Source organism: Thunnus maccoyii, chromosome 11 (assembly GCF_910596095.1).
Source record: "Thunnus maccoyii chromosome 11, fThuMac1.1, whole genome shotgun sequence".
Lineage (NCBI taxonomy): Eukaryota > Metazoa > Chordata > Actinopteri > Scombriformes > Scombridae > Thunnus > Thunnus maccoyii.
The window spans coordinates 7,595,904-7,608,507 of record NC_056543.1 but is presented as its reverse complement, the minus strand read 5'-3'; the positions used below and the strand labels follow the sequence as shown (position 1 = coordinate 7,608,507).

General features: G+C 40.3%; 1 protein-coding gene across 1 annotated transcript in view; it reads right to left on the bottom strand.

Moving 5' to 3' along the window:
* Positions 1-12,399, bottom strand: part of calcrla (calcitonin receptor-like a) — a 29,024-nt gene extending 16,625 nt beyond the window's left edge. The window contains exon 1 of the mRNA XM_042427066.1: positions 12,258-12,399. The gene's annotated coding sequence lies outside the window, so the exon portion shown is untranslated. The remainder of the gene's footprint in view (positions 1-12,257) is intronic.
* Positions 12,400-12,604: the final 205 nt, after the last annotated feature.

Below are 12,604 nucleotides of genomic sequence, written 5' to 3'. Positions count from 1 at the left end.
AACCAGTGTCTTCTCACTGATCTCCGGTGTGATTTCTGTAGCCCCACCTTCCTTCTACCTTCTGTCTTACACCTGTATCATTCATTCATCAATCATTCATGTCATGTCTTGTGCTACTTCTGTATTTGTATCTAATGTCAACACCCTGATGAAGGCTTCCAGCTAAAACACACTGGTGCCAGCCATGTAATATTAAAGGCTTTTTATTATTAGACTCAAGGCTCAGAGTGCTAAAAGCTAAGACTATCATTAATGATACTGTGTGCTTTCTAAATACCGTATGATCACGCTGCAATGTTTGCTTGAATCAGTTATCAACCTTTGAAAGCCAAACACATAGCTGGTTGCTGGGGTACACTGGTAAGTATCTTGTGCTTGCTTTATAAACAAGGGACAAAAGTGCTTTCTGGGTTGAATTTCAAATGACCTATAGTCTTATATCATTTTGGTAAACTGTGGGAGTCAGGGAATATTTGGTCGCAGGGTCAAGTTTCATGGCCAGTTAGATTTACATAAGCCTATAAATATACCGAATGACATTTACAGTATACTGAATTCCCACAGCAGACTGTAGTTCTCATATGTAGATTCCTTTAGTAAGATACAAGGACAAATTCCCCTGCAATCCATCCAATAGCTGTCAAGACATTTCACCAAAAAAAACATCTGTACAAAAGGTTATGACAATCCAATCAATTTGATGAGATATTTCAGTTTTACCCAAAGTGGTGGAATGATCATCCGACCAATCAACCGACCAACAGACAGACATTGCCATCCCTAGAGCCATGTCACTATGGCTAAAAACCATCAGTATATTTGTCAGTGTCTAATTCATTTACATTAATTTAACCTAATTCTAAGCTATATTGAAAATGAATGTTTCATTCTTTCATAATGCCTCTGCTTTACTTGAGTGACAAGCTAAAGTCAGCAAACAACCTCACATTTATTCACAATTTTTCTATCCATGGTGTAGAATCCAATGCTTCCTCACATTATCTCTCAATTGTCTGCTGCAACGTCATCTGTTTAGCATGGCTTGACAGTTTTTTGCATCAGGTAAGAGAACAATAGCCCAGTTTACTGCTAAGCCAAAAGGAAATTGAACACAAAATGTAATTTGCACTGAGCTTTTCAGTAGTGTGGAAACTGTCCAGTACCTGAGGCCTTCAGCTAATGAATGAATGGAATAAAATGTTGACAAGTTAAGTTCAGCTGGAGCATGTGTGGATGATGGAGATCACCCTCTTACCAATGCCATAACAACAACATACAGCCGTGACATAATGACTTTGAAAAAAAACTGTTTTCATGGAAGAAAAAAAAGATGATCAACTCAAAAAAATTGTACTGACGTAAGAACGTACACCACCTCTTTGGCAGTATCACGGTATGCTCCCCCTGAGATATTTCGACATCATCTGCATGCGTGTGCTGCATCCCATCATAAGGATCTCTTAGTGTTAGTTTTTGAAATTCACTGTCAGCCTGATGTTGGATACAGACAGACTGCAGACTTGTTTCCTTAGACGTTGACAAGCTCAGTTTCCCTTTACAGGCAGCACGTGAGACACATGGCTCCAGGCGCAGTGTTTATCATCTAGGCTTATGTTACCTTAAGATCAAACACGTTTGTCGAGAAACAGCTTGAGGAGTGCAGGTGTTAGCAAAGTACATCACTCCAAACTAATGAGCAAGATGATACCCTGCATCCAGCTTGAATTGTCTGTGCATAAAAATACTTATTCTCTGATAAAAAATATATATATAAATATAGTTTTGATGTGGACAGGGAGGAAGGAAGGTGCTTAGTTTCCATCCAGCTTGGCCTCCCACTGTTTGCTGTCATTTTGTGGGCACAACAAGAGCTGATGATTCAACCGAGTAGATAAAGGATGATCTATGAAGCAGGAAATTCTAACACTACTTCACGAGATGTTAAGCATGTGAATGAAACAGGAGGAGAAGCTTTTAAGAACGGCATGGAAACACACTTCCTCACTCAATCAACATGACCAAATATAGCTAGTGGATATTTCCCGTGGGATCAGCTGTACATTTAGATAATCTCTCCCATGTGACTCAAAAAATGCCTGAATCAGACTTAAACATCTCAAGCACTGATGGTACAGAGCCCAGGACATGAGAGCAGACCTCATGAGAGCCTCCAAGTTGCCAAGGGCACCACCAGATGTCAGGGAAAACAATAACAATCCCACGCAGATGTGAGGGAGGAGTCGTCTTCGTTGCATGAAAAGACCTCCTCAACTCTTAGTCCACCCCCTCCGCCTGATGCACACAATATTCTGTGCATTTACACGGCAAGAGGGAGGTTGTGTTCAAGTGGTGTTGCTGCAGACAACAACCCAGATGCCAAAGTATTCCTGTTATTGCGTTCACACCCTCATTGCCAGCATGCCAATGTTCTCAGGGCAAGCACATGGATCTACTCACAGCCATGGTGCTGAAAAGAAGAAAGACTGTATTCTGATACTAATGTAGCTCATGGGGAAATTAGGAAAGCGAGGCACACACTGGTGCCGAATACTGTTACTGATGTCATATGTAAAGAGATACAGTCAGTCACTATGGTCATTGAAGCCCTTGAGGCTGTGTGGTCAAAGAACAGATGACGGAGCCCAGTACCCCGAGGGCTTACGGACCTTGAAAGATTCTGTCGCCCACGATTTACATCTCATGTCAAGTTTAGTGCCAAAGCAGAACGTACTGTACGACCTCTTTTATAGCAAGGTGGACAGTAAGTGTGTGGAGGTTGGAGTGGTGGAAAGCAAGGTGGGGTGTCCATGTTCTGTAAAAAAACAACAAAAAATGTTGGCTTTATTGCTTAACAGTACCCACAGCCTTTCTGTAGCCATAACCAACCATTTCTGTTGCCTTGCCATTACAATAACCATACTTTAAATGATCTAAAATCGATATTTTTTATAATAACAATGTCTCAAATGACAATGTGTAATGTAAGAGGCGTCGCTTGTAGTGATTGTTATAAAAATTATGATTACACTGTCTATGTGTGTTACTATTTTAAAATAGATCATGATGAATTGTTCCTGTCTTGTTATGCAACTCTGCAAAATCAGCAGACTCATCAGCGAAGATTAAAGGAAGTTCAGCATTATATATATAGAAATTCAAATGCGGTGGAGACAGGATGAAACATGTAATCTGGGGGTCAGTTGGGCAAGATGGCTCTTGGATAGGAGAACTGAAAACAGACATGACGTTATCTATGAGTCAGTATTTGATAGATTAAGAAAAGAACTGTTACACCCACTTAAGGTGTATAAAAACTCATTGTAGGTGCTCCTCGAGGAGCCTTTTTCTTTGTAACCTCATCTTGTGCTTTGCATTGTGAAACGCTCCTTCTTGTACAAGAAAATAAATTCTGTTAAATTTTGATACTTCCGCTCCGGTCTCTATTGTTTAATGGTCATTACGAAGAAATTCTTTTAACAGTGATGAACCTACAGAGAATAATCACCTGTTTCTACAGCTCCCCTCGGCTTTGCGGAGCTTTATAGCGAGTTCCAGCTTATTGTTTAGCCGTCTGGCTTGGTTGACTCTCAGCGCTCTCATAGTATTATTTTCAGCCGCATCAGGCAGCTGCTTCTAAAGAAAAAGCTCCAAAAACCCAAAGTACACTATTTGCTCAGCACCAAATGCCACACAGACAGTCAGCGACTGGCTGGTGAACATAGTGGAGCATTTAGCAGCTAATGAGCCAGATATTTCCCTCAGGAGTTGGTAGAGGTCAAAAACAGGCTAAAAGAGATTAAATATTGGACTTACATTAACCAGGTGGACAGAAACACGACTCCAAATGAATGATAATGTTGCTCCGTGACTAATGGATGTGTAAATAAGCAACTGTTCACCCACAAGTACGACATATGAGCTTAAAAGGTAATGAATGATCAATGTCATATTGTGTTCACAACTTGTTTCCGCTGTCCTCATGTAGCAAAAAAATCAGTTAATGCAGGTTTAAGCATGTTGTTTGCGATCTCTCCCTATCCTTAACCATACTGTAGTAGTTGCTATGAGCTGATATTGTAGAGATAATAATTTAAATGCACGCACTGAAAGCATTCTGGGATTCTGCAAAATCATCCACCATTGTTGTTCTGTCTGGCAAAAGGGTTTGACTATGACCGCTAAAGACTGCTTTTTTGTGGCTTGGACATTCATCTGAAAATACTGTGACAGTCAGTATATTCATCTGCCTTCAGACCAGCGTCACTGCCTTTGACTTTAACTATAAAGTTGCATTTATGTTTTTTTTGGCCACTTGGGGGCAGTGAAACAAGCTGAAAACACTACATTGACATATTATCACCTTAAAGTGTTGTTAAGATTAACGTGTTAGCAAACAGCTTCCACATCCAACAGAAACAGAGTAAAATTAGCATTCATTTTTTGTCTATCTGATGAATTGGAGTCAAATATTCTCTTTTTGATGCTATCTTGGTCTCTGACTAACTTCTGAAAAATGCATATAAGCTGTTAAATCTGCCATGTGTTCCAGTTAGATAGTTGCTAACTGTAGGTTCATTGGGGCTTTTTTGCTGAAAACTGTTGCCTGCTTAAGCTAGAAACAAAGTTGATGAGATGAGAATTTGCTGCCAGAAAAATGAAACAATGAGTGGAAACACACTAAAACACAGCAGAGCTGAGGGCAACGATTTTCAGAGAGTGAGAGTTTAGACTATGAAGGGTTCCTGCCAAGTTTGGTAGCAATTAGGGCAACACTGTAGGAGGAAAAGGTGTTTTGAAAGTGTTCAAAACAGACAGCTGAAAACTAATCACAGAACAAATTGGCGCTCTAAATTGTACTTTAGCTGAACATGAGTGCAATGTTTTATGTATGTCTTAAAGGATGTGGTTTCACATTTTTTCAGTATATATGAGATGAACCACTATCATTAAATTGCACTTTTAGGCATCCATAAAAAAGGCAGTAACACAGGTGAGTCATATTGAGATAAATGTCAAGTATGTGTCAGTTTTAAAAAAAAAAAAAAGGTCTGACAGTTTAATGTGAGTTTTGAAAAACATCATAAAGCAGATAACAAGGTCCAAACAATGTCAAATATTCAGTGCCTGAATTCTACAGCAGGTACATGAGTCACAAAAAGTCCTGAGCTATCTCATGTAGCAAGAAGAACAGCCTGAACAACTGCCAAACACAGCGGCGTTGTCAAAGAGGAACAGTGGGCACCAATTACAGAGATAGATTCACTGTTATTGTAACAGGACGACTGCTTAACATCACAAAAACAATGTTTTCAAAACTGAACACAGAATTAAATTAACAACTGCTGTGAGAACAGTTCCCTTATGATTGTTCGATCATCCAAAATGCTTAACAACATGAGTCCCTGGGTGAAAAACAAAACTATTAACTATCTGTACAAAACTATGTAAGAAAAAGTGTAAAAATCCTGTTTTACAACTTCACGTGTTTACACTTTTTGCATTCAATTAAGGAGATATAACGTGCACAATAAGCTTTAGGGCTTGTTCAGACTGCCAGCCCAAATCTGTTTTTTGGCATATCCAGATTGTATCCAGATTGATTTTAGAAAATCTGGGCAGGAAAAAAAACACATAAAATGCAATTTTTGCAAATCAGATCCAAGTCACATTTTGAGGTGGTTTGAAACGCGATTCCAATCAGATTTCTACAGATGTGTTCAAATTGGATTTCAAAGTGTCTTTTGCATCACTCACAATGCGACACATAACAACAACATCAATCCAGAATGATTGAAGCGCATCAGAGCGGCTGAGTAGAATCCATCCTGCTACTAGCAGAGAAATATGGAGGACAACACAGAGAACAACAGTCTGTGGACGGACGCTTAAATGAATTGTCTGCTGGCACTTTGGGGGTGGGGGGGGATGATGGATCTCCATTTCTCACATGTTGGAAAGCCGCGTCACCAGCGTACGTAGTTACTTACACCTACATCGTTACCACAGCAACCCATGCAGATAGGTTGGTGAGGTCTAGACACACAAATCCCATGTAATCGCATGCAAATAACAGTGCAGACAGTCTGCCTTAAAGATCTGATTTGAGAAAGAAATCTGATTTGCCTGCGGTCTGAACAAAGCCTTAGATGTTGAGAGATGAGATTTTGTGACTGTATCCTTGGCTTACCTCTAACTTGGCTGCCAGCTCCAGCTACATTTTTACTGTTCAAACATGAGACTGGTATCAATCTTCTCATCTAACTCTCAGCAAGGATTCTAACAAGTGTATTTCCAAAAATGTCAAACTACTTGTTTAAAAGAAAACACTAAACAATGGTGAACACGCTGCTGTGTGACAACAGGCATGCCACATTTCCCCCTCTGCATCTGAAATCTCATTTCTTTTAATATTGTGCTGTCATTATTTAAACATGACATGAAAAAAAAAAAACACTAGGGTTGTCTTACATTACTTGTAAAGGTGGGTTAAGAGTACTAAGTATCAAAGAAAAGGGATCCTATTCCTGGAGCCTCTATTCTACGCAAATGAAAAAAATAGTACAAATACCTAGATAAAAATACACTGGTTAAAAATAGACCAGGCACCATTGTGCGTTGCACCTGCATTGCTGCTAGCGGTTCTCTTTGGTGTTAATATCAATGTTTTGATGTGGCTATAGGGCTTCGAAGCTGTGTTTAAAATAGCCTAACCTGCTGCGGTTGTGCTCACAGCTTAACCCAGGGCATACAGTACAGTGGGTCTGGTGGGAAAGTGTGGCTAATTCCACCAGTTCTTTCCACTACATGGAGCCACATTTTTACAGGTCACTTGATTTTCTTTGTCAAGTACTTTAAGTGCACTGGCTAGAGACAGGCTGACAGCTTTACACAATGGCTTAAGCTTTATTAACCATTTTTTTCCCCTTTCTGGATGATATTTATACATCCTAAAAGGCTCTAGGTTTTCACAGGTTTACCGGCTGTGTTTGTTGCAGCGATTAATAGTCATTAAACTGGCATAAAGCCGGAAGGGGATTTCCAAGCCAAAAACTGCCCCTGAGAGTTCAAAATGAGTGTTTACACACATTTTCTCTTTTTTTGGGGGGTGGGGGTGGGGGGGTTGTTCGGATCTGTGGATTTCATCAACAAGGCTTCAGCTCAATTATCAGATATTTTTCTTCTGGCTATGGAAACATTATAAATCCCAGAAGATGCCCTTTGGGATCTCTCTGCGAGCTAGTCAAACACCATTCACTAATCCTCCCCTGTTCAGTGTCATTCAGTCCATCCGGACATTTCCCAAAGCGCCATACTGCACTCACATTCTGTTAGTATAAGGGATTCTCAAATTCCCAAGGTACATTATGTGACATACTCTCACTGAGATACTGATCACAGACAAATATGTGACTATACTGTACTATATGAGAACCTCATGAGAACGCCAAAAATAACACCAAATATCCATTCATTCGGAGCATTTGGGGGGCCTACATACACACACACATATACATATATATATATATATATATATATATACACACACACACATATACACATATACATATACATATACATATGGTAGTATAGTAATAGTACAGTGAATACAGGGTCTTCCAGGACTGGTGTGAGTGGTTCCCCACTGGTATTGCCACGACAAAAATAACCTTGGAACTCAGTCAAATTCACTGCTGTTTTAAGACAGCCCCAAGGAAGCCAAGGAATATCCTCCATGTGCTCGCTGCAGGCCCTAGACTTGACCTCCAAGGGAGCTATTCACGTCATTACTAACAGGCTCATGTTGCTCTGTATCCTGTGAGTTTTGAGTTAGTGTAACAAAAACAATTAGCTGCTTACATGAGTGAGCTACTATGAAAACAGAGTACAAATCATGTAATATTAGGGATTTTTGGAAAAATCTGAATTGGGACAAAAATGTTGATAAAAAACCACCAATGCAAACATACAGGAACATCCGTAATACAAGTACAGTATGTATGCTGTACAGTATGTACACTATAGGCCCTCTTCTTCCCTCTAATATTACAGTGTAATCAGTGCAATTAAATTAAACAGATGAAACTAGATGTTATGTTTTGCAAGTTTATCGGTTTGCAAAAAAATAATCTTCTGCCAGACCCTCCAGCCAGTCCAACATTGAGTTTTCATCAGGACTTGCTAGAAGTTGTGATAACAACCACATAAAGAATAAAGACAATATTACACTTTGTTTTTTTTTAAAAAGGAACAAAGTGATTTGGAACTTTTGTTAACCTTGGAAACCAATTAACTGCAACAATATAGAGAGGTCCTTGGCACAGCTTACGGCAGCCTGAGTTGAACAATAATAACAGCCACATTTTCACAGTAGAGTAAGTTAACTAATTGGAGATCCAACAGAAATGTCTGCTGCAGACATTTGCTCATAGCAGCAGAAAATTCAGGGTGGAAGAGGGGTCCAAACCAGTAAATTCTGGCTGGAAAGGTTGCTTTAAAGCCAGAAATATCTGCACTTTGCAATAATTCATGAATGCACTGTTTCATCAAATTCCCCCAAAACACAAAATAGTAATTTTGTGTTATAGGACATAAAATACTATTGAACTGCAAAATGATTGTAGTTTCTGAAAACTCCTTTACATGTTGCAAAGAGAGCAAAGAGGATTCAAACAGCAGCGTGTACACAAAGTGTCAAATACAGTACTGCAGGTTCACCTTCGGAGGACAAACATACAGCTTCCCAGGGACCATTTCCTCTATTTTGTACGCCAGAAGCCCCCTCCTACACAGTAAATCAGGAAGCCTGTGTCACTGATGGTTTGTTTAGCTCGCACAAACATGCAACACCCTTAGAAACTGCACAGCCTCTTTCCACTGTCCTCTATCCTCCACAAAGCACTGCAGCTTGCACTGCCAACCACTGCACAAAGACAAAGCTCCCCAGATGCTGCTTCAGAAGACATTAGCCTGTGACAGGTCTCATCAGGCACCTTGTGCACTGAAATTAAGCCGGTTAGGAAAAAAAAATGATCCTCCATAATGTATGAGCGGAAAAATTACCTCAAAAGGTTTCACATCCCTGAAACTGAATCCAGAACCTGAGGGGCGATCTGTGAGACTGATGCAGATGTACATTGTGCTTGTAATATGATAACTTCAGCCTCGGGTAAGCAGACAGGAAAAAACATATAATGAATACTAGGGTTGCTGATTTGATCCAAGCTGTAACACAACAAAGGTTCAACTTGAATATATCTGAAGGACATAAAACCTTTCATATCCCTTTTTAAATATACTGTATTTTAGCGCTATATTGTCCACAAGAGGACAGGGAACACAGAAGAGGAATCAATAAAATGCAGGCTGCAGGAGACCTCTGCGCCTTGATGATTTATGAAGGGTTACGTTTCATGAGAGTTGTCATCACTCTAGTGATTGTGAACGGGGAGGCCTTTGCACCCATCTGATGAGGAGACAGTTTGCAAAAGCACACACGCACACACACTGTAGATGAACACACAGATACACACAAAAGAAGAGGAGTAATCACTCTAAAATTGCCACACAGTGTCACCACAGCCACTATGGTATCACAACAACTCCTAAATTAAACGGCAGAACGAAAATCGCGGCTTGACTGCAGACACATGATCCTAAATTCAACCTTTATTCACCACAGAGCTACTGTATAATCTTCAGCTACAGTGTGAACGAGATTCCACTGGCACAACTTCTAAATGCCATTGCTTTAGGAAAAGAATCACCACACCATGGAGATTGCAAGGGTTCGGAAGCTATGCTGCCAAGACTTTTGTCTCACCCACATTTAATAGCTGCTTTTTGGACTCAGGCTGTTAACACTCAGCATGATAGTTTGGAGGCTGAATCTGATGGGTGGCGCGACATTCCCATTGCACAATCAGCTCATGTATTTAGTTTTGGCCATTTAAAGATGTCAGAGCAAACAGGCCTCACAGGCTCATTTGACAGTGCAGCCAACTGGCAACTTTGACACATTCACAGTCCAAACACTCCTGATTTCCAACGGACAGTGAAGTAAGAACCCATTTTTACCAAGCTTACGTTTTTGGTATTTGTGTCACGTTATTTTACAAATCATAATCACATGTAATAGCAATTCATTTTAAAACATTTACATTATTCACTGGTAACATTTTGTGTCATTGAAAGGACATAACATTCTATAGAGGGAGGTAGAGCAGTTCCTAAACTGGGGTCAGGACCTCCAGATGTGTTCACAAAATAAATCTGAGGGGTTGTTAGATGATTAACAAATTGGGAAAGCAGGAAAAAATATATTTCTGCTGCACAAAATGCTTGTTTTTTCAGGTTTTCTTTTCACCGGTTTGAAGTGGGACGTGATGTCACATACGTCTGTGCACCAATCAAAATTTAGTAAGATTTGAATCAAACTGTGGTGACAGTAGATTGGTTGTTTGCTTATATAGCCAGTAAATTAAATCTGGCCAATTCACACCCACACAATCCTGATGAAGCAGATTATTAGATTTTTTTTAAACGGGGAAATAACTCCAGGTGTTTTTTCCACCCAAACTTTAACTTTGAATGTTGCTTATTTCGTCATAAATATTTAATATTATCAAAAAAGTAAGTTTTGAAATCAATTTTTCAGGAGCTTCAAACCTTTTTAATAGGTTTTAAGGTTCAACAATTACTGTTTTCTTTTTCAACTATGATCTTTCCTTGAACTGAGTGGTTTTACTGCAATTTTGGGAACTTAACTGTACCCAGTTTTGCTTTAGTTTCCAAGAGCAGTTATTGTAAGGAAAACATTTTTAAAACTTGTATAAAATTGTTTTGTCTGTTTAAGTCAAGATCATCAGTAAGATGGCCCTGAGTGACTATAATGCTCTTTATAAAATCCGCACTGACCACTTTCCAATTGTTTTATCTGTGGTTCTGTGCGACACAGAAGCACATTTCCCAATCATTGAGTCACAGAAAAACAACAGTTGCACACATCACTGCTATCTCCAAATACCCATGACAATAAACACCTGTGCATATAAACATTTGATTCATGGTGCATAAGAATGTTATCTGGGAGTACTCATTTTCATCATTGCAAAACCATGGGAAGTCTGCAGCATGCGGCAGAACTGTATCAGATTTGGAGTGTTGACAGAAAGTGTTTACACATGTCCAGAAACTCATCTGTGACTAACCAATCTACTCAGGAGTTGGGAGTTGCCTCTCTTCTGCCACCTCCCTGATAATGACTCCAGTGCATCTTTCCTCAGCACAGTAAACTCTGCCAATGCTCAACATCGTCATCATATCCTCCTCCTCCTACACATCATCATCATCATCATCATCATCACCACCACCATCATTCATCATCTCTTTTTCTCTACTGTCCGGCCCACAAACTTCCAGCATGTCCAAATCCGCTGCTTATGTAACCATGCAGATGATTTAGCAACCATGACCATCGCTTACATCAATGCTTCAGCGCTGAATGGAGCAGAATCACTGTTGCTTTCCAGTTCAATCAATCTGAAAAAAAAACCCTGCGTGCATTGCATTCCATCATATACTAGAATAGTGATTAATCGTTGGCATGGATGTCCAGTCTAGCACACTGTATACATGAGCGATCCGTGGCTGCAGTCAACCATAAGTGAGTCAGCCGCATGCACGCCGATGTTCAAACTGATAGAAGTCGGAGTGTGCGTTTTCAAAATAAGCTGCGTGTGTTTGTGACCCATTTCAAAACGTTTTCATGCATTTCTTTAAAGCTGGAACACACGACCTCATCGCATCACTCGACATACACTGTTAGCACATCGTGTTGTACAGAGCTCTCATGAAGCCGATAAAGGTGAGCCTGAATATCTCACGAGACCTCCTATAATATAATTGACGCGCTTGCATTGCAAACTAGTCGAAACCCTACAAAAACTAACATTTCACTACATTCTTCTATCACATCCATATTTTTACAGGCAGATTAACCGGAGCCAGTTATGGATGCTCGGACTGTTTATACCTACTGGATTGAGGACACAACAGCATTTTCTTAATGCACATGCCTCTACTCTGTAATCCACTGAGATATAGTTGAAATGACCCCGATGGAGAGACAACGATGAACAAACCGCATCGTCAGCTGTTATCATTTATTCTGCTCGACATGACTGCAACTCAGATTACTCAGAAAAAAAAATGTAGCACGGAACACAATTCACACTCCTTTTTTTTTCAGGGCGTCCTACCCGAGAATAAAATCCAAAAGCAGCGCAGGGGTGAACTGGAATAAACTCTCAAGGCAATCCCCCCCAAAAGCGTCTTCTGTCTTCGGCTTCGTCGCAGAGCACCAGACACGGCAGATCTCCAGCGCTCAATGAGCGCAAGTGAAGCGGCTGTCAGGTTGACGTTGGAAGGCAACCCACTACTTCCTGTTACATCACACTGTAAGCCTACAACTGAGAGCCTGAGAGCTGTGGTGAGTTTTACACAGTGCAAGATGAGGTGCCACAAAAATCCCGCACTCTAAATGCGCTCCTCACCGCAGTCTGCAACAGCCCCCCTGCAGTTTATGGGGTGCCATGTCTTGCTCAAG